The 27,137-nt window shown below is 44.6% G+C and overlaps 1 protein-coding gene across 2 annotated transcripts in view; it reads right to left on the reverse strand.

The window, feature by feature from the left end:
* Positions 1 to 27,137, reverse strand: part of AGBL4 (AGBL carboxypeptidase 4) — a 1,348,432-nt gene that overhangs the window by 58,185 nt on the left and 1,263,110 nt on the right. The window lies entirely within an intron of this gene.

Consider the following 27,137-nt stretch of genomic DNA (forward strand, 5'->3'; position numbering starts at 1 on the left):
ACTATAATAATAATTACTATCATTTACTGCATATTTTAATGCATGCCAAGCACAATTCTGGGAGTTTTACATATGACATATTAATTCTTTTATTTAACCTCATTTCATATTGCCACACCTGCTCCCCAATAATATCTAAATAGTGCATGGATAAAATAGTACACATTATACCTTGTACTCCATAAAAATGATTTTGACCAGGCTTTCTCTGCTCTTTCCTTACACATATTTAAGGCATTCCCTAGCCTGGTGTGGTATTCTTCGTGAACATTCCCATCTACGAGCTCCCTGACAGTAGGGAGATGTCTGGGAAGGGCCCAGTGGCTGGACATGAAGGGTGCTCAGCAGCTGCACACAGAACCACTGAACAAATGACCCCAGAGAGACTGCCCAGACAACACCATAGATTAGCAAGAATTGGGGAAATATTTTGGCCCATAGATCTTCAATGTCCCTGGAATCTGACCTTCTCTTCCTATATATCAGCCCAACGTATACCCAATAATCCTTTTCGAGAGTTACAGAGGCTCAAATGCGAAAGAGACTTGTCCAACCTGGCATAACTGAGTCTGAAACCCAGGTCTCCTGACCCCTGGCACAGTTAATTTCTCACTCTCAACGGGCCAGCTCTAGAACACTCAGGGGCAAAACCTGGCCACCTCTCCATCCCCTTTCTAGCATGCATTCCTGGGAAAGAAAGAAAGCCTGTGCTTAGAAGGATTCTTCCTCCTTCGGACACTTTTAAACAAAGTTAAAACCAAATGAAAACTGTGTTGCTTCTAGAATGTGGGCCTGATGACTGTCATTTCATTTGCCTCCAAGTTGGAGTGAAAAATTACGTCTTGCCGAGCTCCCAACTCTCTGGGTAGTGTAAGCTGTCTTTGGAGAGACACAAGATGCACTGCTCTGTGTGATATTAAACTCATCATTTTCAGCTTTGGAGGTGGAATACACAATGATTCAACAGGAGCCCTATAAAAGTCATCTTCGCAATTTTATTTTCTTCAATTGTCTGTCTTTTCCTCTGAGCTTTTGATGAGCTGCAGAGGAGAGGAGGAGGCGGAGAGATGACTTCAGAAATGTGTAAGGAAAAGCTGCAGTTTCTGTCTCTGGATGCCGGAGCTGGAGGGGCCATGGAAGCCAGCTGCTCTGACCTCGCCAGGGTCAGCCCCGTGCGGGGAGGCCGCTTGCTTAGGGTCAGCCAGTGCGTTAGCGAAGGAATAAGAATTAGAACCCGGTTCTTCTGATAACATTCTGGAGTGGCTTCCGCTGCCCTATCCTGACACCTGGCACCTAATGTGATTTCACTTTATTCTTTTTTTTTTTTTTTTAATTTTATTTATTTATGATAGGCACACAGTGAGAGAGAGAGAGAAGCAGAGACATAGGCAGAGGGAGAAGCAGGCTCCATGCACCGGGAGCCCGATGTGGGATTCGATCCCGGGTCTCCAGGATCGCGCCCCGGGCCAAAGGCAGGCGCCAAACCGCTGCGCCACCCAGGGATCCCTGATTTCACTTTAAATAAGCAGAAAATTATATTGATTGACTTACATGGTTTCAAAAGTCAAAAAAGATAGGAAAGGGTTTATAGGAAGAAACCTCCCTATCACCCCTGTGCCTCTCCAGGCACCGGTTTCACTACTCAGAAGCAACTCCTGGCGTCATGTTCTCCTGCATCCTTCCAGAGACACTTTAAGCAGAAACAAATATCTGCCCCACGCCCAACCCCGCCATCCCCAGGACACACAAATGGGGGCACACTGGACACACTATTTGGATCTGCTTTTTATCTCTTAGCAGGTCTTGGAGGTAATTTTTTCTCAATACATAAACAGTCACTTCATTCTTTTTAACAGCCATATATACACTGTTCAGCCAGTCTCCTACTGACAGATATTTCAGAGATTTCCAACCTTTTCTTGTTACCAACGATGTCTTAGTGATTGACTCTGAATATATGCTATTTCACACGTATATAATTACATGCAGGATAAATTTCTGGAAGTAGAATTTCTGGGTCCCCTGTGCATTTGCAGTCCTGATCAATACTGACAGACTGACCTCTTCAGAAGGACCAATTTACATTTTTAGCAAAATATTGCAATGTCTCTTTTTGCAATTACCTTGACAACATGGGTGGAATGAAACTCCTTGATATTTGCCAATTTGGTGGGTGGGTGAAAAAGGATATCTAAGATTAGTTTTTTTGTTTTTTGTTTTTAAGTAGAGCCAAATTGGAGCCCAATGCAGGGCTTGAACTCATGACCCTGAGATCAAGACCTGAGCTGAGATCAATAATCAGACGCTTAACTGACTGAGCCACTCAGACACCCCTAAGATTAGTTTTTATCTGAATTTTTCTTAGTACAATTCTCTTTATTACTTGGTTAGGTTTAGGCTTTTCACATGAATTTGCTTTCTATGAATTATCTGTTAATTTCATCTACCCATTTTGAAAGCTAGATTGTTGGCCTTTATGTGTAGTACAAAAACATTTTGCTCAGTTTATCATTGCTTTCTGACTTTACTTCTACTAGCACTTTTTTCCATGCAGAAATTTTTAAATGATAATTTTTTACACAGATTTATCAGTCTTTCCTTTTGTGGTTTTGGGGTTGAATTCTTTCATTGTTTCTTCTATCACTTTTATTGTTTCACTTTTTAATATTTAAATATTCCATTTCAATTTTAATTTATGTGGACGTAGGCTGTGAGGTAGGGATTGCACTTTACTGTCCCACAGTACTTATGAGATTGTGCATCTTTTCTCCACTGACTTGAAAAGTCAACTTTACCAACCATTTTTGGACTTTTATCCTGTTCTAATCATTTATCTATTCATGTGTCAGTACAATACAGTTTTAATTAAGTTTATAATGTAACTTGTTTCATTTTATATTTTTAAGTGTAGTTAACATCTGTCACCATGCAACTCTATTACAATCCCACTGACTATATTCCCTATGCCATACCTTTCCTCCTCATGACCTGTTCATTCCATAACTGGAAGCCACTCCCTTCACTCATTTTGTTCATCCCAAACAACCAGTTTGTTCTCTATATTTATGGGTCTGTTTCTGTTTTTTTGTTTGCTTCTTTTGTTTTGATTTTTAGATTCCACATGTAAAGGGAAATCATATGGTATTTGTCTCTATCTGACTTATTCCACTTAACATAATGCCCTCTAGGTCCATTCACATTATCACAAATACCAAGATTTCATTCCTTTTTATGGCTGGGTAATATTCCATAAATATATATTTATATAAAATAAAATGTATATATATGTGTATACACACACACACATATTTATACCATTCTTTATCCATTCATTTATCGACGGACACTTGGGCTGTTTCCATATGTTGGTTATCATAAATAACACTGCAATAAACATAGGGGTGCATGTATCTTTTCAAATTAATGTTTTATAATGCATTTTAATATTTGAATGGCTATTATCACCTCATTATGCCTCCTTCTCTAAATTTTCCTGTATTTTCTTGCATATTTTTCTATATTATCTTTATAATTAGCTTGTTTAATTTTCTTTCTCCCCTAAACTCTGTCGATATTCTCAATAATATAACTATACCAGACTTTTGTATTACTAGAGGAAGAATTGACTCTTAAGACTTAGAGCCTTCCAATCCAAGGATATGTTTTGACTTTCCATTTAGTCAAATTTTCTCCTGGATACAGGAGGAAATTTTTTAAGTTTTTGGTTTTGTTTTCATATAGACCACGAATATTTCTTTTTTCTTTTTTCTCTTTTAAGATTTTATTTATTTATTCACGATAGTCATAGAGAGAGAGAGAGGCAGAGATACAGGCAGAGGAAGAAGCAGGCTTCATGCCAGGAGCCTGATGTGGGACTCGATCCCGGGACTCCAGGATCACACCCTGGGCCAAAGGCAGGCACCAAACCGCTAAGCCACCCAGGGATCCCAACCACGAATATTTCTTTTTGATGCCAAGGTAGTTTACATTTTTACTTGTTGCTGTACATGTGATGCTTTCTTCCATTAACTCTTCTAACTAATGGTTCCTAAATACAAAGGCTCTTGTTCTTTTTCTTATTTATTTTTGTAGTGATCTCTACACCCAGTATAGGGTTCAAACTCACAACCCTGAGATCAAGAGTTGCATGTCCCTTCACTTGAACTGGCCAGGCACCTCAAAGGCTCCTGTTTTTGACATACTAACTTTGTACCCAATACTTCACTAATTCTATTATTCTTTATAATAACTCATCATTTTATTTTCTTGGATTTTCATTTGCTTATTCAACAAATAATCCGAGTGTGAGACAGTGCCTAGGCATTGGGTGTGCACCAGGTTGTGTGCTGGGTGCTAGGGATACAGCAGTGAACACAACAGAAAGTTCCTGAGCTTGAAGAGTTTATATTCTATGAGGAGAGAAAGGAAACAAACAAACCAATTACTAAATATCCAAGATATCAGGAGGCATTAGTGCCATGGAGACAGATAAAGTAAAGAAATGGAATAGAAAGTAATAGAGGGTTCTTGAAAACCAGCAGCATGAATGGAGCAGGAGAGTTAGTCTTGAGACTATCAGTTGGAAGAGTCTTCCAGGTAGAAGGAGAAGTAAATGTAACAGCAACATGCACTTGGCATGTTTTAGGAACAGCAAGGAGGTCAGGATGCCTGGAAAGAATGAGGGAAGAAAGGGGTTTGTAAAATTATTACCTGTACATAGTACTTCTATCTCTTCCCTGTCCCCTTCCTAGTTTTTATGCTAATTTCTTTTTCTTGTCTACATTGGGTAGTACTTCCAAAAGAATGTTAAGGATTAGTTTCTTTCTTTCTTTCTTTCTTTCTTTCTTTCTTTCTTTCTTTCTTTCTTTCTTTCTTTTAAATTTTTTTATTCATGAGAGGCACAGAATGAGAGAGAGAGAGGAACAGACACAGGCTGAGGGAGAAGCAGGCTCCATGCAGGGAGCCCGAAGTGGGACTCGATTCCAGGTCTCCAGGATCACAAGTGCTGGGCTGAAGGCAGTGCTAAACCTCTGAGCCACCCGGGCTGCCCAAGGATTAGTTTCTAAGACTGTTTCCCACTCTGAGGTTCTAGGTGCTGGAGCTGAGTAAAAAAAAAGTCTAGGGTATTTATCTGAATAGGGTCTAAGTTCTTTATCTTCATCACATCATTTCTTCATCAGGCCGTGCACTTTGCTGGAAATACTGAAGACCACAAATACTAATTCCAAGATCATCCTTATTATGTTTTGTACCTAATCTGGCTTTGTGGACTTGTGTGGGCCCAGTTAGAAGGCAGGAGCAGGGGTTCTAACTCTGGTTCTAATGTTAACACAATGTGTGAACATGGAGAAGTGGCAACTCATCACTGTACCTCTTTTCCTTAATTTAAAAGTGGTTGCTGGATGAGATAAAGGAGCTATGATTTCTTCTCATCCTCAGTTAAAATAAATCCTTCATTCTTCCTCAATCAGCTCCTTGCTTAGGCCTTGGTATCAGTACTTGTTGCTCTACACCTAATCTGGCTGATTATGTCTGTACGTCTATAAGTGCTTTTGGGACAGGGACAATGTCTGATCCAAGTCCCATCCCCTTTACTTGTTCAACTACAATAACTTCTTACCCAGTTTCTTTGCTACTCCAGAGTAATCTTTTTAAATGCAAACAAATCACGTCATGTCCCTAGTTAAAACTGTTTTATATTTCTCTACTGCTCACAGGATAGAGTCAAAGCCCCCTCAAATATTTTGAAAGGTGCTGCACAATCCAGTCCCTGCCCTATCTAGTTCTCAGCTCTTGTCTGACTGCTATGCTCATGACTTCAGTCTCCACATTGACACACAATAAATATCTCCTCTGTTTGAAGTACATTTTATGAGGCTAACTTTGATGCAAGCCTCAAATGTAAGGCAGAAGCTGAGTGGATGCTCACCAGTCTCAGTGCTTTTTCCTGGACCGTGGAAGAAATCACCCAGTCTCCTTTGCTATCTGGCTAGGATCGCGTGGGATGTCAGCAGTGGTGACACGTGCCACTTCCAGACCTGACCATAACACTCATACACAATCACCCACATTCTCTCTTGCTTTCGTGCATGGAAGCCACGTATAAAAACAACAGTATCACAAGGAGAAAGAAGCCAATATGCCTGAATCAACCCTGGGAGGAAAATGACCAGGAAAGCCTCCTGACCTGTTTCAGACTGTGATGAATCCATTACTGTACTAAGTCGCTGAAATTTGGGGATTGTTATTGCGGCTAATATTATTCATCTGACTAGTATACAATCTCAATTCAAATAGCCTATCTTATTCCTCAGGATGAGGTAACAGCCTTTGTGCTCTCACAAGTCAAGGTACGGGTCTCTATCTCATGGCACTCACCACATGGCATATAAATGCTTTGTTTATCCCTACATCCTGTTAAAAATGTGAGTTCTTTCAGGGCAGGGACCATACATTGTTGGTTTTTTAAATCCATAGGGCCAAAGCAAGACTGGTGTGTGGTAGGTTATCATTCAAGGTTTGGCAGAGGAATGAACAGAAAATAAAATGATGGAAGAATGAGTGAATTATAAGAACAAATACAGGCATTTTAAGTTTTCCCCAGCAGTCAAATGAGGTACCTCTCTGTGGCCATGTCAGAGTAAGGACTGTGTGGCTGACGCGGGGCCCTTCATTACAATTTAGGACTGAGCTTAGAGGGGAAAGAAAGCATCTCTGTTCTTTCCTTCCAAACTTAAGAACCTTAATTAAAACCAAGTGATGAAGGGCTGTCCCCTTGCCAGCAGCCAACAGCTCATCCTGCTATCAGGGGCCTAAAGAGTAAATTAAAATCAGTGCCAATAAAATTAAAACTACCTTAGGGCATATTTGTGACATAATTTAGTGTGGAGTTTGCTTCTTCCTAGACACCAGGGAGGAAATTTTTTTTCCCCCTACATTGAGCCACTTCCCTGCTTCACCTCAGATCTGCACTCAGTGCTGGGATGTGGTGCTGACTCGATCCCATTTGGACAGCACTTCTGGGGTGATCATATATTCAATCCAGTGAAAGAAGGGAAATCCAACCCAGGAAGGTCAGGAGGGCTTAGCTCAGACAGCAGTAGAGGAAAGCAGTAGAGCCAGGACCCATGTCCCTGCAGTTACAGGACCATGCCCTGCATCCTACTGTGGTCTCAGGGCTTCCAGTCTAGCCAGGCAATCCCCCTGGCCTTAGGATTGCGAGGCCTCGGTGGTTTCCTTCATCTCCCAGCTGATAGGTCTGGGGGCCCATCCTAGTGGGCACTGGGGCTGGGGGGCTGGGCTGGAGGAGCAAGGAGCATTAGAGAACTTTCAGACAGCTTCCCTCTGAGATGTGCCCTGGGAAGCTATGACCCCATGGGCCTCAGGTGAAAACACCCCAAATCTAATATTTATATTATCAACTAAAATATTTCCCTGTTTTTTTCTTTCAAGTTAAAGTAGAAAAGAAATCAGTACAATATATATAAAGCTAAAGGAAAAATAAAAAGTTGAAGTAGATGTTTATGGAAGTCAGGGCACATGTCCTAAGGCAGGAAGAATAATTTTTCAAAAAAAAAAAAAACAAGAACTCTTTCTTTAAAATCAACTGAGCAAATGAAACAAAACAATGTCAAAGTCTTTTGTTGTGCATGATCTAGACATCTGAAGGGGCACAATTAAGGCTTCTCCACTCACGTACACCCTGGAGATGGCTGAACAGAACTTCTGGTCACAGAGAAAGGATGTGATGAATCAATGGGGACAAAGAGAGGAACAACCACATAGGAAACCCAGATAGCTAGCCTCGGTTGAGGGGAGGAGCTATGGACACGTTTTCTTCTGCCTTCCTCCATTTTATGCTCCAGCCTTATCTGCTACTTCTAGACCCCCTGCAGCTCCCCCAGCACACATGCTCTCCTGCTCTGTGCTTCTTGCCTGCCATTCCTGTGGGTGGGAATGTCTATCTCCCCATCCTTCCCCTGCTGGTAACAGCTTGCTCATCTTTCACTGCTAGGCCCAATGGGCCCCCTTGTTCAAGATGCCTTCCTTGACTCTCTTAGGAGCAACAGCTCTCTTTTCTGGACTACCCTAGATTTTTAAAATATCCTCTTTTAAAGTAGTTGTCATCCAGTTTATTCATTCATTCATTCATTTGACAAATATTTGGCAGTGACACGCAGGTCCCTGGAGCCCCCTCGGGGAATGTAGGCATCATTAGCACAGAGGCATCTCGGGAGTCCTCTAAAGCTGAGAGTTTGGGTAGAGGAGGACATGAAGGAGACTGGAGTGGCAGGGAGGAGGAGGAGGAAACATGGACAGTGTGGTTTCATGAAAACCAGAGCAAAAAAGAAAAAGAAAGAAAGGTTTTAAGAAGGAAGGAGTAGTTTGTGAAGCCAGTAAGGTCTAGGACCATGTCTGGTTCACCTCGTATCCCCGGGGTATATCCTAGGGCCCAGCACACAGTAGGGGACATTTGCTGAGTGACTACATGAATCATAAATGAATGAAGCAGATATCTGGCTTCAGAAAGGGGCAGAGGAAAGGGTGTGGTGCTAGGAGTTTCAGGGCCTAGACTCTAACTCAAGGTGCCATGGAAGCAAGATAGTAATAACTGCACAGTGCTTACCCCCAGGCACCCTTTAGTCCTCCCACAAACCTCTCAGTTAGAAACATCATTTACAGATGAGGAAACCGACCGAGAGAGAGGTTCAAGTGACTTGCAAAGGAGCCTCCACACTACATAGTGGTAACGGGGCAGGACTCAAGCTGCTGGGCTCTGCAGTCCGTGCTCTTAACCATGACTTCATCAAAAGCAACGGACCTTTACTGAGTGCTTCCTATGTGTGGTCTTGTAATAATTCTAGTGATCATCTACGAGTTAAACACTGTTATAATCAAAGGAGGAAAATTAAGCAAAAAGCTTGCGAGCGGCAAGGTTGAGATGCAAACCCAAGTCTTTCTGACCTAGGGCTAAACTCTTCATCTCTAAACTATTCTGAACCACCCAGCCTCGGGATCTGTGATCTCTTTGCCTCAGCAGAGTAAACTTTGGGACACAGGAAATTTGTGACAGTCACGTGTAGGTGTAGGGAAAAAACAACAAGACGAGAGTAAAAACATTTCCCTGCTTCCAATTTGTCTTTCATAGTCCATTCGATGTAGAAGTGAAAAGTAAGATCTTTTTGTAAATAAAGGCGTTTCTGCATCTCCTCCTTCTAATGACCCAGGAGGAGCTGGGTCTGGCCTGGTGGGAGGGAGCCTTCCCTGCTTCTATCCTCCTTCACCTCTGGCCTACGGAAGGAAGAGAGACCAGAGGCTCAGCATGGGAGGGCTGCGCTCACAACAGACTTTCCCAGGGCAAAGGAGAACCCCTGATCTGTCTCCTGCTCCCCATAGCAGGGACCGGTGTTGACCATGACAATGATGATGATGACGGAAGGGTACTCATGGAATAAGGTGGTTCTGGATTCACTAGGCTTGGCTTCAGGTGTCAGCTTAGCCATGGGGGAACTTTCTACGGATGTTACCCTCCATCTCTGAGCCTCTCATCCCTAAAAAGTAGGGATAATAATCTCAACCTCACAGGATTGTCATGAAGTATCTGGCTTTGTGCTTAGCAAAATGTCTGGCAGTTTATATACTTTTAATTCATTTTTTTTCCCAATCACACAGTGATGCTACATGGAGGTGCTGTGCTTGGCACCATGGGTTTGGACCCTTGTGCTCAAAAGCTTGCAAGGAAGATGGACATTTTAAAACTAACTGTGTGTGCAACAGACTTGAGGAGAAGTATAGGGTCCATAGTAGCACAGAGCTCAGGGGGCTTGGAGACCCCGCTTACACAAATGCACATTTCATCCCTGTTCAATAGACGTCTACCGACAATAACGATTATCTTTCACATTTGCAGAGTTTATAAACCATTCTCATACCAGTTAGCTCATGTGGTTCTCTCAACTATCCACTGAAGTAAACGGGAGCTTAGTTTCTCAGAAAAATCTCACAGACTGGCTTCTCAAGATCTCATAGTGGGAAAGGACCTCAGCTGGATTCTAACTTAACATCTCACTACCTCCAAAGCCTCCGCTTGCTCCTCCCCTCTTGGGGGTCACCCCAGGTGCTCAATCCTGCACCAAAAGTGGATACAGATACAAGTGGAAAAGCCAAACCTCCCTGCAGAAAGCCCCAGTCTGAGCAGAAAGACAAACTAAGAAGAGGACGGAGATATAATATGTAAGCTTGTGAGAGCCGAGGGACATTTTAATTTCATAATTAAAAGTTAATGTTGCTTCATTATAAATCAAAGGCTGATGAAACTAGGGCACCCCCAGGAACATGTTAGGAACTCAATAAATATGTGTGGCCTGAATGCTTGGAGACATCTCCTGTAGGAGGTTGTTAGCTGATCCAGAGAGAGAGAAAAATATATGTCTAACCACTGAGCTGGGGGTTTGGTAAGTCCTCAGTAAATCTTAGTTCTTCTTCCCAGGAAACTCATCTTGGCTCTCCTACTAACCTGCTCTGTGACCCTGGAGAAGTTTCTCTCCTTCTCTTCAATTTCCCCATTTAGAGAATGGATTTGGTGACTTTTCGTGGCCCGTGACGCCCCAAGAGTCATATCTTTCAATCATCTCATCTTTCCGCTTTGCACTGTTGCTTTTTTTTTTTTTTCTCCTTCCTTTGGCCTCTGAGGACTGATTCTGCCAGAGTTTCCCACCTTATTGCCTCCAAGACCTGTACCTGATCCTTTTCCCTGGTATGGCCCTATGTGAGAACCTACTCTAAGACGGCAGTCAACCATTTCCCCATGATAATGCATCTTCCCGTTGGGCAAGGTTGGCATCACTGTTTTTCAAAGAAGTGTTCAGGGGTGCCAACATTCATGCTGCAATGCTGTACGGTATGCTGGAGAAAAATAAGGTGGTTGCTAAGCCGCTTTATTCAGTGTAGGTGACTGGGGATGGGGACAGGGGAGGAGAGAGGTGCAGACAGAGATCCTGTAGCTATTCCTCTGTCCCTTTTCCTCTTTCCTTCTCCCTATCTCTCATCTTGCTCCTCTCTCTTCATCCCTCTCTTCTCTGTTCCCCTCTTCCCACCTCTCTCTTTCTATAGCGTGGTGAGGGGAAGACAGCCAAGGGAACAAGCAAGTGCACATCAGCCATTCAGGTGCTCTGGGAGATGTATGTGGAGACTGGGGGAAGATACAGCTGAAGGAACCAGCAATTTATTGGGTAGTCAGGAAAGGCTTCAGAGAGGAGGTGGCTACTGAGAAAGGTATTGAAAGACAAGAAGGTGTTCACCAAGTGGATGATAAGGAAAGGAGCCCCCAGTAGAAAGAAAGACATTTTAGACAAAGGGAGCTATGTGAGAAAAACCCACAGGACCCCAAACCACCCGGCCCATGAAGGGACCAAAAAGGTGTTTGGCATGATTGAAGAGTATTACTGGGGAGGGGGGCAGTGCATGACAAAGGAAGCTGAGGAGGCTTCCATGGACCCATCATGGAAGGCTTGTCAACCACTAAGGACTTTTCATATAAAGTGGAAAATATAGAGAAGTATTTTATGAAAGTATAACATGATTATGTTTGTATTGTATTTTTGAAAGATTTTTTTTGGAGGCTCTGATGAGGAAAAATTAGAGGTTATAAGACTCAAAGGCATGTGGAACAGTTAGGACATTTTTGTTATAGTTGAAGTGGGAACTGATTGAAAAATGATAAGGTTCTCAGTTAGAGCAGGGGTAGGGAGGGAGAGAGGAAGGAAGGGCACACATTTGAAACCTATTATAAAATAAGACTGATGGTGCTGCATACGGGGCCTAAATTCGGACGGATTCTCAGGTTTCTGGCTTGCATGGCTGGCTGGAAGCGGCGGGGTGGGGGGGCATTCCCTGAGATTGGTCCTGCCATCATCTTCTCAGTGTGAGTTGGATGCCTGCCTCCTAGGTACTGGTCCCTAGTTAGAGGATGATGCTCTCAGAGGGCCTATGGTCTTGGGTTATGACAGTTTGATATGAACAAGTCGATTTTTCCATAGGCATGGCTATTTAAGTGAAAGCAACATATTTCTCCATGTAATCTATGCATTTCCTATAAAAATGGAGCTCCTTGTTAAGCTAAAGATAAGTATTGTGCATTTTTATAGGATATAAAATAAGAGCGAGTGTTTTTTAAAAAAATGAAACCCCTAAATACCCATAATCAAACACCTGGGTGCCCTAAATGGGATGAGGGCAAGGATGTTCTCAAGCAATATCTTTGCTACAGGTTTTCACTGCCTCCGAACAGAAAATTTTGATGGTTATGGGCCACATCACTTGGCCAGAAAGCAGCAAGGAGGAAGGGGGCAGTTTGAGAGTCAAGCAAGGGTTGGACAGGGAGGTGTGGGGGACAAACCAGGCTTTATCTCTTGTTGGAAAACAAATCCCAGAACAGGGCAGGTTCCTTCATTACAACCACATCCACATCCACATCCACATCCACATGAAAAGCCTTTATTTATTTATTTTTTAAAAAATATTTTACTTATTTATTCATTAGAGACACAGAGAGAGGGAGGCAGAGACACAGGCAGAGGGAGAAGCAGGCTCCATGCAGGGAACCTGATGCGGGACTCAATTCCGGGTCTCCAGGATCACACCCTGGGCTGAGGGCAGATGCTCAACTGCTGAGCCACCCAGGCGTCCCATAAAAAGCCTTTATTAAAATCTCATAGATTAGTTTGTGGCTACTCTGTTCTTGAGTGGTCTGAAGTTTTCTGGGTGGATCCCTTCCTTTGACACATAAAATACTATATGAGCTACACAACTTATTCACAGTCATTGTCTCATTCCCACCACACCCATTTCACAGATAAATACACTGCTCGAGACTACACTGAGGAGGTAACAGAGCCAAGGACAGAACCTACATCTTCAATCCACAGTACAAGTTATTCTTCTCTATCGTTCTGCCTTGATCCTCTAATTTAGCTTCTGAGGGGAGCCCAGAAGGTGAATTAACACAAAGCATGGAAGGTATCTCGGTATAGGAGTATCGGATCCTCGATGACCTGCCTCCGTCTTCAACCTCATTTCCTGCTGTCTGCTAACAGGCATGCAATGCTTTCACCATGCCAAACTGACAGCTTCTAGACCATGCTATGCTCTTCCGTGCCTTCCAAGGTTCACTTATGCTGTTCCCTCAGCCAAGAAGGCCTTGCCCTAGCTGGCCATTCTCCAGGGTCTAGTATAAGCTTCCCTTCCTCTGTAAAGACTTCCTAAGCCCATGTGGATATGCTTGACAACACCCTCTTCCATGTGTCATTCACTTAGCCCAATGTTTTTACTATCCTTACCTCATGGTCTCATTAGTATTGCGATGTGTGTCTATTTGGTCCATTGGACCAAGTGTCAGTCGAGATCTGTAATCTTTATACCTCCCACCCCTAGCACAGTGCCTGACTAGGCACATAGTAGGTGCTAAGGAAATCCTTCCTGAATGAGTAAATGGATGAGTTAACGGGTGGAGAAGAAAACATTCCTGAGCAGGGCCCATCCCCATCCTTGATTTTCTGGGAGCATTGCTGTTGTGGAACATGGAGAGAGAAGGTCAGACATTAAAGGCATATAATGAGTAAAAAATTCTTCCCTGTTCTCTCTGGTTCCTTCTCTTTTTATTTTTCTTCTTGCTCTTGGAACAAAAATAAAGAGTACATCATAAGCAAAGCTGTATTTTCTGTTTATTGCCACCAGGTTAATAACAGTAATGGTGCGGGAAGAAAATGAGGTGTTATGTAAAATCCTGCATTGCAGATTTTGCTGCTGATGTAAAGAACTCAATAAAGTGTAACACTTTAATCATAGAGATAAAAATCACACGGCAGCTTCCCACAGGCTCCTGGAGCCTAAGACAAAATGGTTGTGGGGAAATGAGAGATGAGAGAAGAATATTATCAGGCATCAGAAAAATTATGTTTGGGCTTTTGTGTGTGTGGTTTTTTCCTTCGTCTCTAAAAAATGGAATAAGATTTTTCTATCTTCTTTTAAGACATCTTGTATGAATTTCTGTATTCTCTGGAGGCCATGCTCAGATTTCTGGGGGAAGATTTGCTCATTCTTTGTAAAAATTGATTTGTTTAGGGAGAACTGAATTCCTGCCTTTTAGGTGATTCGATGGCCTTTCAGAAAACAGAGGCTGTCTCTAAAAACGAAAGCAGGATTGGGATGGAGTCAAGAAGGCTGGCAATAGTAAAATCTCTATTTTTATGATGGTCTTGTGATGCAGAGAAAGATCACAGCAGTAGATGGACGCTCTTGTTAAGAATTCAGCCAACCTTCCGAAAATTACCTTCTTGCTTCTGTGCCTTAGTTTTATCATTCTTCAAACAAGGACCTTCACTAGATGGAAAGAACATTCTAAAGGTTGTTCTAGCTCTGACACTTAACTGTGAGGCTCTGGGCAAAGAGGCCAGTGGTTTGGCTTTTGACACTGGCTGTTGTGGTTCTGAACTACCGCGTCACCACCCAGCTGACCCGTTTCCTCTCCAACACCCCCTTCCCTCCCTTGACACCCAGCTCTGCTGTCGACCCTGCAGCCAGAGTGATCAATTTGCAATAAGAGAAAACTATACGTACACCCTGGAGCGAGACTGGGGTAAATGCCAGCAGGAAGACCGAAGGACAGCACCATGTTTAAAGAGGTTACTGAAAAGCAAGGTAGCCAGTGTACCTGGAGCAGAATTAGCAGAGCAATGCCAAGCGAGAGTGCAGGGCCAGGTGGGGTGGGTCTCAGAGCCACTGCAAGGGCTTCCCTGCCCCCAGATGAGGCAGTGGGAGTGCAGCTGATGTTCGCAGACAGGAGACATTGCTATAAGACAGCATGAGCATAGGTCATGAAAAGAGAAGAGTTTTGGAACTAAAGATCTAGGCTCAAACCCTGAACAGGTTGTGTGACATTGGAGGAGTCACTTCATTTCTCCAAGTCTCTGTTTCCTTGTCAGCAAACAGGAGGTGATTATAAGACCATTCCTCTTACAGGGCTGATGAGGGTTCGGTGAGTTAGTGTGTGTCCAGGTGCCTGAAACGTGGTAGGTGCTCAGGGATTTCTTTTTCATTCCATAATAATTATTTCAGGTGACACCACAAACAATATTCTATGGCTGCACTAATACAGTAGTCACATGTGGGTGCCTTGGAGTTTATTTTTTTAAAGATTTGTTTATTTATTTATTTATTTATTTATTTATTTATTTATTTATTTATGATAGACATAGAGAGAGAGAGAGAGAGAGAGAGAGAGGCAGAGACACAGGAGGGGGGAGAAGCAGGCTCCATGCTGGGAGCCTGACGTGGGACTCGATCCTGGGACTCCAGGATTGAGTCCTGGGCCAAAGGCAGGTGCTAAACCGCTGAGCCACCCAGGGATCCCCTGCCTTGGACTTTAGAACATAGATCCATACACGACTATACTTGGACAAACACATATGATTCCATACACACAAACACATATACACAGAAAAAACCACAAAGACTGAGTGTTCAGGTTAGTGACAATATGTTTCATTACCGAGGAAAAATAAATCTGACCCTTGACTCTGAGCCAATTCAGTGAGCGTTCAAAAAATCAGGTCCTGTGCTAAACACACTGGACGTTATATCACTACGTCCTTACAAGGACCCTCTTAGGAGGTATTATCCTCAGCTTGTTGATTTGGACATTGAGGCCCAGAGTGACTGAGTAACTTGACTGTAGTCACAGAGCCTATAAGCAGCAGAACAGGACTTGCTTCCTGAGAGACAATACTGCTTCTTAAAGGATATTTCAGAGACAAAGGGCTTGCAGGGCAAAGTCACCACGCAGTCTTTACAGTCTTTGTTAAAGATGAGGATGTTTGGAACTGCCTGGGGAGTATGTGGGGATGAGTCACAGAAACTGTAGAATTCAATAAAATCAGTTCCTCAAGGCTTTCAGCCTAGCTCTCCTGACGTATGGAATGTGGCAGTGTCCCATCTACAAGGGACCAGCTCAAATCTTCAGGAAAGTTCTGAAAGCCAAATGAATGGGTAAAGAAGACATTGTCCAAGCCATCTAGAGCAGGGGTCTCTTTGTAATTCACTTTCCTCTCTTACTTTATGGTCAACCACTGCATGGTGAAAGGTGTCCAGGGTAGGCGAGGGGGTCGCTGTGACAGCCAATGTGATTGAGCAGTTCTAACTTGGTGACTTATCTGTGAAAATAGATGTAAGCACAACTAGAGAGCCAGAGAGGTGGATGAATGGATGGATGCATGGATGGTCGGGTAGACAGGCCACTAGACAGGCACCAAGCTAGAAACACGAAACAGCAGCTTCTATTTTAGCTTTTTGTGTGCTTCTACTACACTCAGGTCCTCTAGAAGGATGGTATTGTTCTGATTTATTATAAACTCCCCCTCTTACCAGATAGACAGCCAGGCGCCCAGCCTAGACTAGATACTTGATGAATGTTTCTTCAAAACAACAACAACAACAACAAAACAAACAAAAAAACCCACCCCACCAACACAGAATGTAACACCTGAGAGGGAAATCACTAGACAACAATAATCCTTCACATTTGTACAGTAGTTTATGGTATATAAAAAGATTTCACATGCAATATCAGCCGTAATTCCCAGTCCAACTTTTTGAGGCTGGCATTATGATCCTCATTTTATTGATGAGGGACCTCTGTCCCAGCGTGGTGAGTTGTCTTGCTTAGGGTTATACGGGGAAGCGGAGGGCCCAAAGGGACAGGCAGGTTGGAGAGAGGCAGAGACTGATAACGAGATATAGGCAGAGACAAGACAGAGGAGACCAAGGCATGGGTCCGTGACGGAGAGAAGTGGAGGTGGACGGACGGAGGAGGAGCTCTTCCCCTTCCACTCATCCCCTCTGCGTGGCTGGAGGAACTTTCCTGAGCACAGGTCTGACCCTGGCATGTCTCTACTCTATAAAGCTCTGCTGCTTCTCTTAAAGGCTTCAGGATGACGATCTACCGTGAGGAGCCTTCCTACCCACTTCTCTGGCCTTCTCTCTCATCACTTTTCTAGAGCATTATTCTCTCTTGTCCCAGGACCCTCTTCAAGCCCTAAGAGTGCCGGGCTATTTTCAGGACTGTGGGCTTTTCTCCTGATCTTCCCCTGCTTGCGGACGCCTGGCCAGAACCTGCCGATCCCCTAAGCTCAACATTACCATCGCTTCCCTTAGGGAGCCTTTCCTGACCACCTCCCAGCCTGACTTCATTTTCTGTCCTTCTAGGTCACCCTCTTCTTTATTACAATGAAGTAGGACAAACCCGACCTTGGAAATAAGAGATGTGGATTTAAAATCCTGTTCACCCACCTATCGGTTGCACGACTTGGGGCAAGTCATGGACCTGCTTAGCCTTGCTTTTCTCATCTCTGCAAGAAACCTGATAGCATCTGCCCCAGGATTATTTCGGGATTAGGGATAATGTAAGGAAATGCCTGGCATAGAGTGCTTGCCGATAACCTGCCTCTCCCATTGGACTGAGCTGCCTGAGGGTGGAGGCTGGGCCCACCTGCTCTCCGCATCCCAGTGCCCAGTGCCTCACCCAGACTGGGCTTGCTGACTCCTTCCCACCCACACTAAGGTCCCTGGGTAGGATGTGCTTGCAGGTGCCAGAGGCACAGCCTATGGTCATCCCACAGAACTGCGGAGGTGGGGGAGAAGGACGGCTGCAGAGGTGGGGGTGCACCCTGAGGGGAGGTGACCCAGACCTATACAAGGTTTGTGTTGCATGTTTGGGTTTCATGTATTTTGAAGATAAAAGATGATGTTTAAATAACATTAAAAGGCTGCTTTGTTTCCTCACCTCCAAACCTCCAGAGCAACTATGTTTCGTTTTGACCGTCATGAAGCATGTTTAGGGAGAAAGTGCCCTTCTTTCTTGTCCTTCCCCAGTTTTCTTCATTTCCTTCCGACTTATTTTCCCAGTGGATTCGGATTCCTTGTCATTCTCTTCCTTCCTTCCTCTCCTTCCTCCCCCCACCGTCCCTCCCGGTTGGGCCCATTCTCTACCCCAGGAAACCAGCTTCTGGAAGATGAGGACCTACTCCTTTCCCCTTCACTCGTGCATGCACATGTGGAATCTGGAAGAAAGGGGGCATCAAATGCAAGTAAACAGCCTCAGCATGCTTGAGGACAGGAAACCAGCCCACAGCAGAGATACAGGGGCTGGCCAGCACATTGATCCTCCTCCCTGACTGCCAGAGCAGCACCCCCACCCCTCCCTGGCCATAAACACCCTCTAGGGGTTGGGCCAGAGCCTTCATTGAGATTCTGTTCACAGGGGAGCACCCACTGCCCAGCCTGCCCAGCTCTGTCAGGTGCCCTGATAGCTGTGTGAAAAGTGACCATTGCCTGGGCCTCTGGCAGCCTGACAAATGGCTTAGAAGCAGGCCTGAGGCTCCCTGGCGGAGGCCCAGGGCTGCGAGCTTCAGTGAAGGGTGGGAGGGAAGGGAATCTCCTGTCAGAGGGCCTGACTTCAAGGCCGGGAGCAGAGAGAGCAAGAAAGAGCAGGGGAGGGGAAGAGAGTCATAAGGAAGGACCTCGGGCTTCCCAGTGCCCCCCTTCCCCACGGGTAGAGAGCTGTAGGGATTGAGTTCACATTCCAGGGACAAGTGCTGTCTATAGGACGGCAGGGACAATGCATTTGTTTCTCCACCCATAAAATGGGGACAACAATAATATTATCCAACTGTGGTGAGAACTAACAAATACAAATATACACACATATATGTGTTCTAAGCCAGCAATCCTTACCATTTCATGGAATGAAATATCATCCTCATTTAAAAGATAAAGTTTCAGAGAGAATGCCTCACTTGCCCAAGGTCACAAGCTAAATAAGAGAAAGGATTTAAAACCAATCTGTAAGCCTGCAAAACATATGCCCTTCATCAGTAGGCCATACTATAGATGGGCATTCTGTGTGCTTCTTTGTCTCCATGTATCTCTACTGATATAAAGGAAATAAGATTTTTTTTTTGGACTCCCTGGTCAGAAAGAAGCAAACACAAACTCAAGATAAAAATCAATCCCCTTATTTTTAAAGTTTAAGTGCTGCAACTTTCCACGATGGGGAAAAGAAAAATACACAGTAAGGCTCAGAAATGGGGAGCTCTCTGGGCCCTGGGAGGCTGAGAAGGGGGAGGAAGTGAGAGCTAGAGGATTGAAGGCTGCAAAAGCAGAGGTGGGGATGGCCGCTGGCTCCACCCACTGCCAGAGAGCTTGAAGGCCTGCTGCTAGGCCAGGGGGGCTTCTCTTTGTGGGGATCAGCGGCTTGCTTGGATAGAACAGAACCACGTTCATTAATTCATTCAACAAATACTCTCAGAGCACCTATGTGCCTCCCACCCTGTGCTGCGTGCTGGCATAAAGAGAAATAAGCCCCAGTTCCTGCAGCAGGGGGTTGCACCATCAGGCAGGACTGAGGGAGAAATCAGGCAGCTCCAATGCAGAATGGTGAGGGTTGTGACAGAGGTCCGAGGCCCGAGGGCAAGGGGGCAGAGGAGGGCACGGACCCCTGGGGGTGGCCGGGGCACAGAGGGCTCCCCGGAGAAGTGGGCTCTACATGGTGAGGGCAGGACCCACTGGGTTACATAGATGAAGGTGAGGCCAGGCAGGGGGCTCTAACCCTACGAGGCTCAGAGCCGAGGTCTGCACATGGTGGTTGGTCGAAGATGAAAGTCACAGTCCTTGAAATCCTATAACTCAGGAACAGGGACCATTAACGATTTCCCCCCAATGCAGACAAACCTAAGGATAGCTGCTGGCTGAATAGATGGCTAAAGGGAAAAGCTTTTATAAAAGCAGAATATACTATAAATATTTTGTTTGCAGAGGTATTGAATTCAATTCTTCTTGAGTTTAATAGAACTTAAAAGAATCATCTTCACAAAACAAACAAACAAACAAGACAGCCTTGTTTCCTCATAAGAGACATTATTTCCTAAAAGATATTTCTAAGGTTAAAAAAAAGAAAGAAATGATGAGAAACATTAAGAGGTTGAAGCCATTCTGGCTTTTTTAAACTACAGGTTTGAATTTTAGTAGAAACACTAAAGAGGGAAGAGGGAAGTTAGACACTTACCAAAGATCACACAGCTAGTCTGTGGTGCAGAAGGAACGTGAACTCAGATACAGCTGATTCCTTCTATTATGTTTTTTGCTTCCTGAAGCCAACTTCCTTGTTTTAAAGATCAGAAACTGAGATCCAGAAAGGGCGACCGACTTCCCTAAAGTCATATTTTGATTGGGCAACAAGGAAATTTCAGTGGATCAGATCCTTGCTCTTCACTGTTCTCTCTTCCCTGTGACAAGGGGTCTCCTGCTGTCATTTGCTTATCTGAGAATCCAAGAGGAGTATACGTATATCCCCGCCTTGCTGACTTTGGCCTTGGCCTTGGGACGTGCTTTGGCCAATGGGATGTGAACAGTCATCACATTTGCCACTTCTGCGTGGACACTTTGGATGGGATTTGCATGTCTGCCCTTCGCCATGAAAGTGGCCGATCCTAGATGGGGAAACACTTTCAGCCGGGGCCGCAGATGAGAAGCAGGTGGAGCTGTGCACAGCCCGCGGAGCTGGGGCTGACGAGAGTGTGGCACGAGCAGGAAGAAACGTTGGCCGTGATAAGCTACCAAGCTCTTGAGGTTGTTACCACAGCAAAGCTGATGCATAGAGCACAGTGTCTTGCAGAAATCTGTTTTTCTCATGCTCAAAGTCACTTTCAATGGTGCAATAATTATGAATGCAGGCCATGAGGGTAAGGGCTGTGTTTGTGAACATTTTAAGCACTAAATGAATAAGAAATAATTAGAGAAGGAGTTGAAGAGGATATGGTACAGGAGGAAAAAAGTATCTGTGGTCCAGATTTCCAAGGTGTCTAAGGTCCGGATTTCCAAGGTCCCCTTCTGATGAAAAGAAACTGGTGCTAGAAGCCCACTCTTTTGGCCAAGAGACAGATGAGTCAGACGTGGCGGTTTCCTTCTCGCACTCCTGCCACATGAAGAGCCATTGGCACGGACTATAAGACATGCGCACCCACAGGCACCTAGTTCTTTTTCTTTCTTTCTTTCTTTCTTTTTTTTTTTTCAGCCACCTAGTTCTGAAACAGAAGATGCTACAGAAAAAGATGCAGTAAATGCCCCCAAATGAATCTATGCCACCAAATCACTGTGTGACCTTGAGGAGGTCATTTTCCTTTTGGCATCACTTTTCTCATTTGTAAAATGAAGAAGCTGAATGAGAATCTCTCATTTTCCTTCTGGCTCCGACATGCTATGATTTGATTGCCTCGAACTCATTAGTCCCAACTGGCTTGAATGGGACCCAGTGGTATTGAGGATAATCATAGGAATCCATCAAAACGTAGCCCAAAGTAGGTAATCTTGAGACTAGAGTGAGATAACGTAGGGAAAGTGCTTTGCATTCGGTGAAGGGCTCTGTTGTGTGATTTTTCATGGAAAAGAGGTGGGAAATTTGTCCCTTGTCTCCTAACTTGCCTTTTGCCAGCAGCCTTCCCCCAACTTGTAACTTCTAGCAACCTTTCAGGCCATCCTACCTCACCCTCTTTTCTCTCTTCAGAAAGAAGAGGAGAGTCTCCCAAAGGAGGCTGGGATGACACAGTGTAGGACATCAGTCTTGTGCTGGGGGAGGGCAGAGAGCAGAGAGGAGAAACCAGACCTCAGAATTCAACAGATCAGGGTTGGAATCCCCATGTCTCTTTTTGCTCATATATAAAATGCGGGTGACTCTTACTTAGCATGGTTGTTCTCAGGATTAAATGATATAAAAAAGCTTATGGGCACACATAGCACTCATTTATGCCTGTGACAAGGACAGCAGGCTTCCTGGGAGTGGTGGCGTGAAGACAAAGCTGAGTGCTATATAGAATCTTGAGAGCTGAGCGGAGAGGAGGGGCAATCGTTCATAGAGAGGAATGTGCGGGGCGAAGGTTGGGGATGAGTCCCTGTGTATTGAGGGAGGCTGGTGGTTGTGAATGTGGGGAGTCGTGTCCTTTAGTAAAGAAGGAACAGGCAGAAGAGTAGAAGTTTCATGCAAGGGACATAGAGAAAGGAGTCTAAAGCTTTAAAGGTGGAGGCTCTTAATCCAGTAGGTAGTGGGGATCCCTGAAAGGCTTTAGGAAATTATGCTTTAGGAAGTTGTGACTATGCTGGTGCATCTTGGGAGAGAAGCTGCAACCCCACCCAAACCAAGGTGTGGGGAGGGAAAGAGACTGTCACCACCCCAGAGGAGCTCTGTTGCGGTGCTCCTCTGACATAAAAATCTGAGCCTTGGGGAAAACATCAGACTGCAGCTTGAATTAAAACAGATGTGATTATGGTAGAAAAAATGTCTTCAAGACTTTAAAAGTTCAATTTCCTTCCTTTTAATCTTTCAAGAGAATCACCAGTTTTAAACCCAAGACACTGAAAATCCTAGGTAATAAAATGAATCCAGAACTCCATTTGCTGATCAGACCTGAGTTAGATTGCTTTTATTACTTGCTTTTCTTTCAGTAACCTGAAGCCCACAACCCCAGTGGGGCCATGGTGGGCCCAAAGGTTTGGTCCTACAATAGGTTATGCCCTTGCTGCTCAGAACAGTCCTCGAACTAAAAACATCAGCATTACCTGGTAGCTTCTTAAAAATGCAGATTCTCAGATCCTGCTCTGGACCTTCTGATCAGAATTTTTTTTAATTTTTTTTTTTTATTTATTTATGATAGTCAAAGAGAGAGAGAGAGAGGCAGAGACACAGGCAGAGGGAGAAGCAGGCTCCATGCACTGGGAGCCCGATGTGGGACTTGATCCCGGGTCTCCAGGATCGCGCCCTGGGCCAAAGGCAGGCGCCAAACCGCTGCGCCATCCAGGGATCCCTTCTGATCAGAATTTGAATTGTAATGAGATACCCAGGTGTATCCTGCACATTAAGGTTTGAGAAGCACTGAGTTACACCAGGCCTTCAGATTGCAGGAATTCTTTACAACCAGAGGAGGTCAGAGTTGGTCCAACCTCTTCATTGAACTAACCAGGACTTAAGATCCAGAGAGAGGCAAGAACTGCGTTTTCCAAGGTTACACAAGTAGTAAGTATGATTGGTATGGTAAGGTTAATAACGGTAGACCATGGAATATAATTTTAAAAAAATAACTCTCTATAGCTAGCTGGAAATGAAGTACAGTATATTGCAAGCGACTGCAGTTTTGGAGTCAACTCTATGTGCAAGATGTACAACCCAGGCAGGCCAAATTATTTCATCTTTCTGAGCCTCATTTTCCCCTTTTGAGCCTCTTGATAAGGATGTGACGGTTAAGTGAAAAGATGTATGTGGAATACTTACCACAGTCCGGTGCTCACTAGATAGTAACTGTGAGATTTCAGAGATGCAGCCAGAACCCAACGCTTCAGAATCCTACCTACTGTCTTTTCTCCTAATCACAGAGTCAATCCAAGTCTTACTAATGGGCATGGTTTTCTAATGTAATAGGAGTTCCCTCTGCAGGATGGATAGCCCCTTCTGTGTGTCCACGTACCTCTTAGCTCTTTCGTCCCTGGCATTTACACACACCTACAATGGCTGGTTCTCTTCTCTGTCTTCCCCACTAGAACATGTCTTGCCTTAGAACAGGTACTGTGGCTTTTATCTCTGTCTCCCCAGAGCACATCATAGTAGATGTACTGGCACGTGGAAGGAGTGAGGGATGGAAGAGAGGTGGGAGGAAAGAGAAAAGGAGGAAGGAAAGGAGGGAAAGAGGGAGGGAGCTGGGAAGATGTTGGGTGTTGGAAGGCAACCATTTTACAGCATGATGGATTCATTCAGAGAAATAGCTTGACAGTACAGAATTCATCTTTTTAAGACTGTGACAACACTAATACATTTATTTCCCTTCTGAAATTAACTTTCTAATATTAAGAAAGGTCAAGATGAACTGCAGCAAAATGAGACATTTTGTCATTTTTAACAAATTATACCAAAGCAGACTGTCAGATTAAAGGGGTCACCGTTTTGAGGTCTAAACGCTGGTGCTGATTGCATAATCAGAACTAATGCTTGTCTTTCTCACCTTTCCCTGCTCACAGACCTCTAATGGCTCCCTTTGGCCCAAACGATAAAACTCAAATATCTCGGCCTGGTGTTCTGAGGCCCTTGAGAGTCTGATCACTTCTTAAAAAAAATCCATTCCTTCCCCAAAAGGACATTCTAACCAGTCAGACCCACCTTCTTCCTACATTCTCTTCCCCTATTGGCTTTGCCCATGTGATGCCTCTTGTCTTAACTGCCATCTCTCCCACTGGTTGTTCATAGAGTCTCTCTGTCCTTTCTCTGCACTACCCATCCAACCCGCTGCGTGACCCCTTGTTCCTCAGGACTTGGCTTGCTCTGGTCTGAGCCTGCCACGTGTGATCTTTTAGCCTTCAGTTGGCCTTGACCATGGCTTGGATGCTGAGTTCCCTCTGCCTCACCCACAGTTTGCTCTACTCTACCTGGAGGTATTTGGGGAAGCCTTGGAGGTCTATGAGAGGACACTGAGTGTGGGTGATCTGTTAAAAGGAAAAAAGAAAGAAAAGAGCCCTAACCCTCTGCCCTGTTCGTTCTGCTCCCATCATCCTTTGATCCATCCATTTGTGAACTCGGCCCTGGGTCAGAAGGGGGCCATCTGGACTCAGAAGAATGAAAATTAAGCCCTGACTCTATCTTTTGGGAAAATTACTTAATAACTGTAGTCCTTAGTTTCCCCATTTGCAAAACAAAACACATAATCCCTACCTCACAGCATTACAGCAAGCATCCTATGAATGCTTGTATGTGATGGTTCTCTGAAAACTATACATCTCTGTGATATATTAGTAAAAATAATTATGACAAGACTCATGTGCTCGTGACTCATCCCAAGGGCCTACAGTGCATGTGCTCCAATCTGGTAGAGGTCACAGGGGCCTGAGTTTGAGTCCCAGCTCTACAGTATTGTCTCAGTGTGCAACCTTGGGCATGCCGGTTCCCTGCCCTGGGCTTATGTCTTCTCTCTCTATTCTCTTTCTATGGAAGATTAGTTTGGAGCACCTCTTAAGATATTCCAGCTTGAGGTTCTCTGGCTCCATATAGAGTTCTCCAAGAAGCCAGAATTAAGTTACTGATTCAAGGTTAAAAGTGACCGCAATGGAATCAGCCAGCCCCATTCAAGATCCCAACTCCTAATTTACCTGGCATGTTTAACCCATGGAGTTCATTCTGGAATTCTCAAAGCAAGTGCTCCATATAGTGGTTGGTAGAGGGGCAGGGTATCCAAAGTAATGGCATAAACCTGGTATTCCATTTACAATGTCAACTAAATCTAAATACAGTGGAGATAATTCTGAACATTTGCTACTAAAAGAGGTGTCATCATATTAAAAAAAAAAAAGCTAAATCAATAGAACTCCTCTCTTCTAGGTTTGCTGTTTACATGTCTTTTAAACATGAAAGAGGACACCCCCCCACCGAGAAACGTTGAGTCCTGCTAGCTGCTCACCCCACGCTGCACTGTGGAAGTGGGCCCTGGGGTCACGCAGAGCTGGCTTCCATTTCCAGCTCTGCACCCGCCCGATGTATGACCTTGCAGGTTCTAACCGCTTTTCATTTGTTCCTTCTTGAGACTGACATTTTACTGATGTGTTAGGTATTGTGCCCTGGGCGAGAGAATGCAGAGGTGACAGAGATATAGTTTTATCCTTCAAGGAGTTCACAGCTGAGTAGAGAAAACAAGCACATAAACCAATCAGCGTGATGTGGAGTGATAAATGTGTGCGCCAGGGGAGACTGCGCTTAGGTGGGGAGTTGTGGGGGGTCGTGCATGCTGAGCCTTACTTTTCTCACCCGAGAAACAGGGATAATGATGCCCATTTCCCATGGCTGTTCTATGGATTAGATGAGGCAATGCCGAGCACTTACTAGATGCTCAATAAGTATCAGCACCTTCTCCCTTTCCTACTCCCACTCCAACCCCAGGGTGCTGAAAGGCTGTTTTCATCTGCCCCACCTGCTCCAGAAGATCCAGTCACATAGCAAAGATGTCTCTTAAAGAATGTGCCTTAGCAGCTGGAGGATTTTTCAAGGTCACAGCTGGAGCTAAACTCTAACAGGAAAGAAACTGTTCATTTGTAACTGGGAGTCAACTTTTCTGACTGCTGAGTATGTGCTGGTTGTGCCAGGAGTGTAAAGAGCTTTGGCTTTGACAGGCCCTGTGGGCACAGCCAGAAAGGGGCCATTTCTGTTGAACGGGCTTAGCTGCCAATCAGTGTCCAAACTCCACCTTCCAGCGAGACCCTGTCCAGAGCCTCAGCTGGTGAAACCTGCTCTGAGCCACACCCGGGGTCTGGAATTCTCCAGGAGACGGTTCCTGAGGGTTACGTTCCCTGATATTATTCACTTTAGAATCATCCTTGCTGTCGTCACACCTTAGGGATTATAGTGAGTTCCCCCTCCCCAACACACACACACACACACACACACACACACACATACACACACACACACATGCGCGCTGCCCATACTCACACCGTAGGAATGACACAAATCCTCCTGCCTTCTGAATTCACCCAGAATGGATAAGAACAGACAAATATGGGAAGCCCTCAGAGAGAAAGGCTCCCACCCCTGGAACTGAGCTTACTGTCCCTCAATGAAAGTTATTAGTGCAGCTGAAGAAAGACTCACAGAAGGGAGTTGGGAGGTGGTCAGAGAAGCCGAGATGAGGGCCGGGGCCTGCTCCCTGTCTTTTACAAGACCTACTTGCAATGCTATTTCAATAAACAGAGCTATGGCTATTTTTAAAATAATACAGCTTGAAGATGGTGATAGTGTTCTGAAATTAACCTTGAAATCGAGAAATTCACATTGAAATATCAGCTACTGTACACTACCAGATATGAGCTTATGATAAGAATACATGCTAACATTTATTGAGTGCTTATAGTTTACCAGCCTTAGAAAATCCCACACCAAGTGCAGTGTCATTTTTCAATCCTTACAAGGGCATGATTTGAGGTTTGCTCTGGGGAAGTGGGGTCCCCGTCATGCTTACCAAGAGGACAAGGAATTGGCAGACTGCCTAGGATGTTAGGAGTCT

The sequence above is a fragment of the Vulpes lagopus genome, chromosome 23 (genome assembly GCF_018345385.1).
Source record: "Vulpes lagopus strain Blue_001 chromosome 23, ASM1834538v1, whole genome shotgun sequence".
NCBI lineage: Eukaryota > Metazoa > Chordata > Mammalia > Carnivora > Canidae > Vulpes > Vulpes lagopus.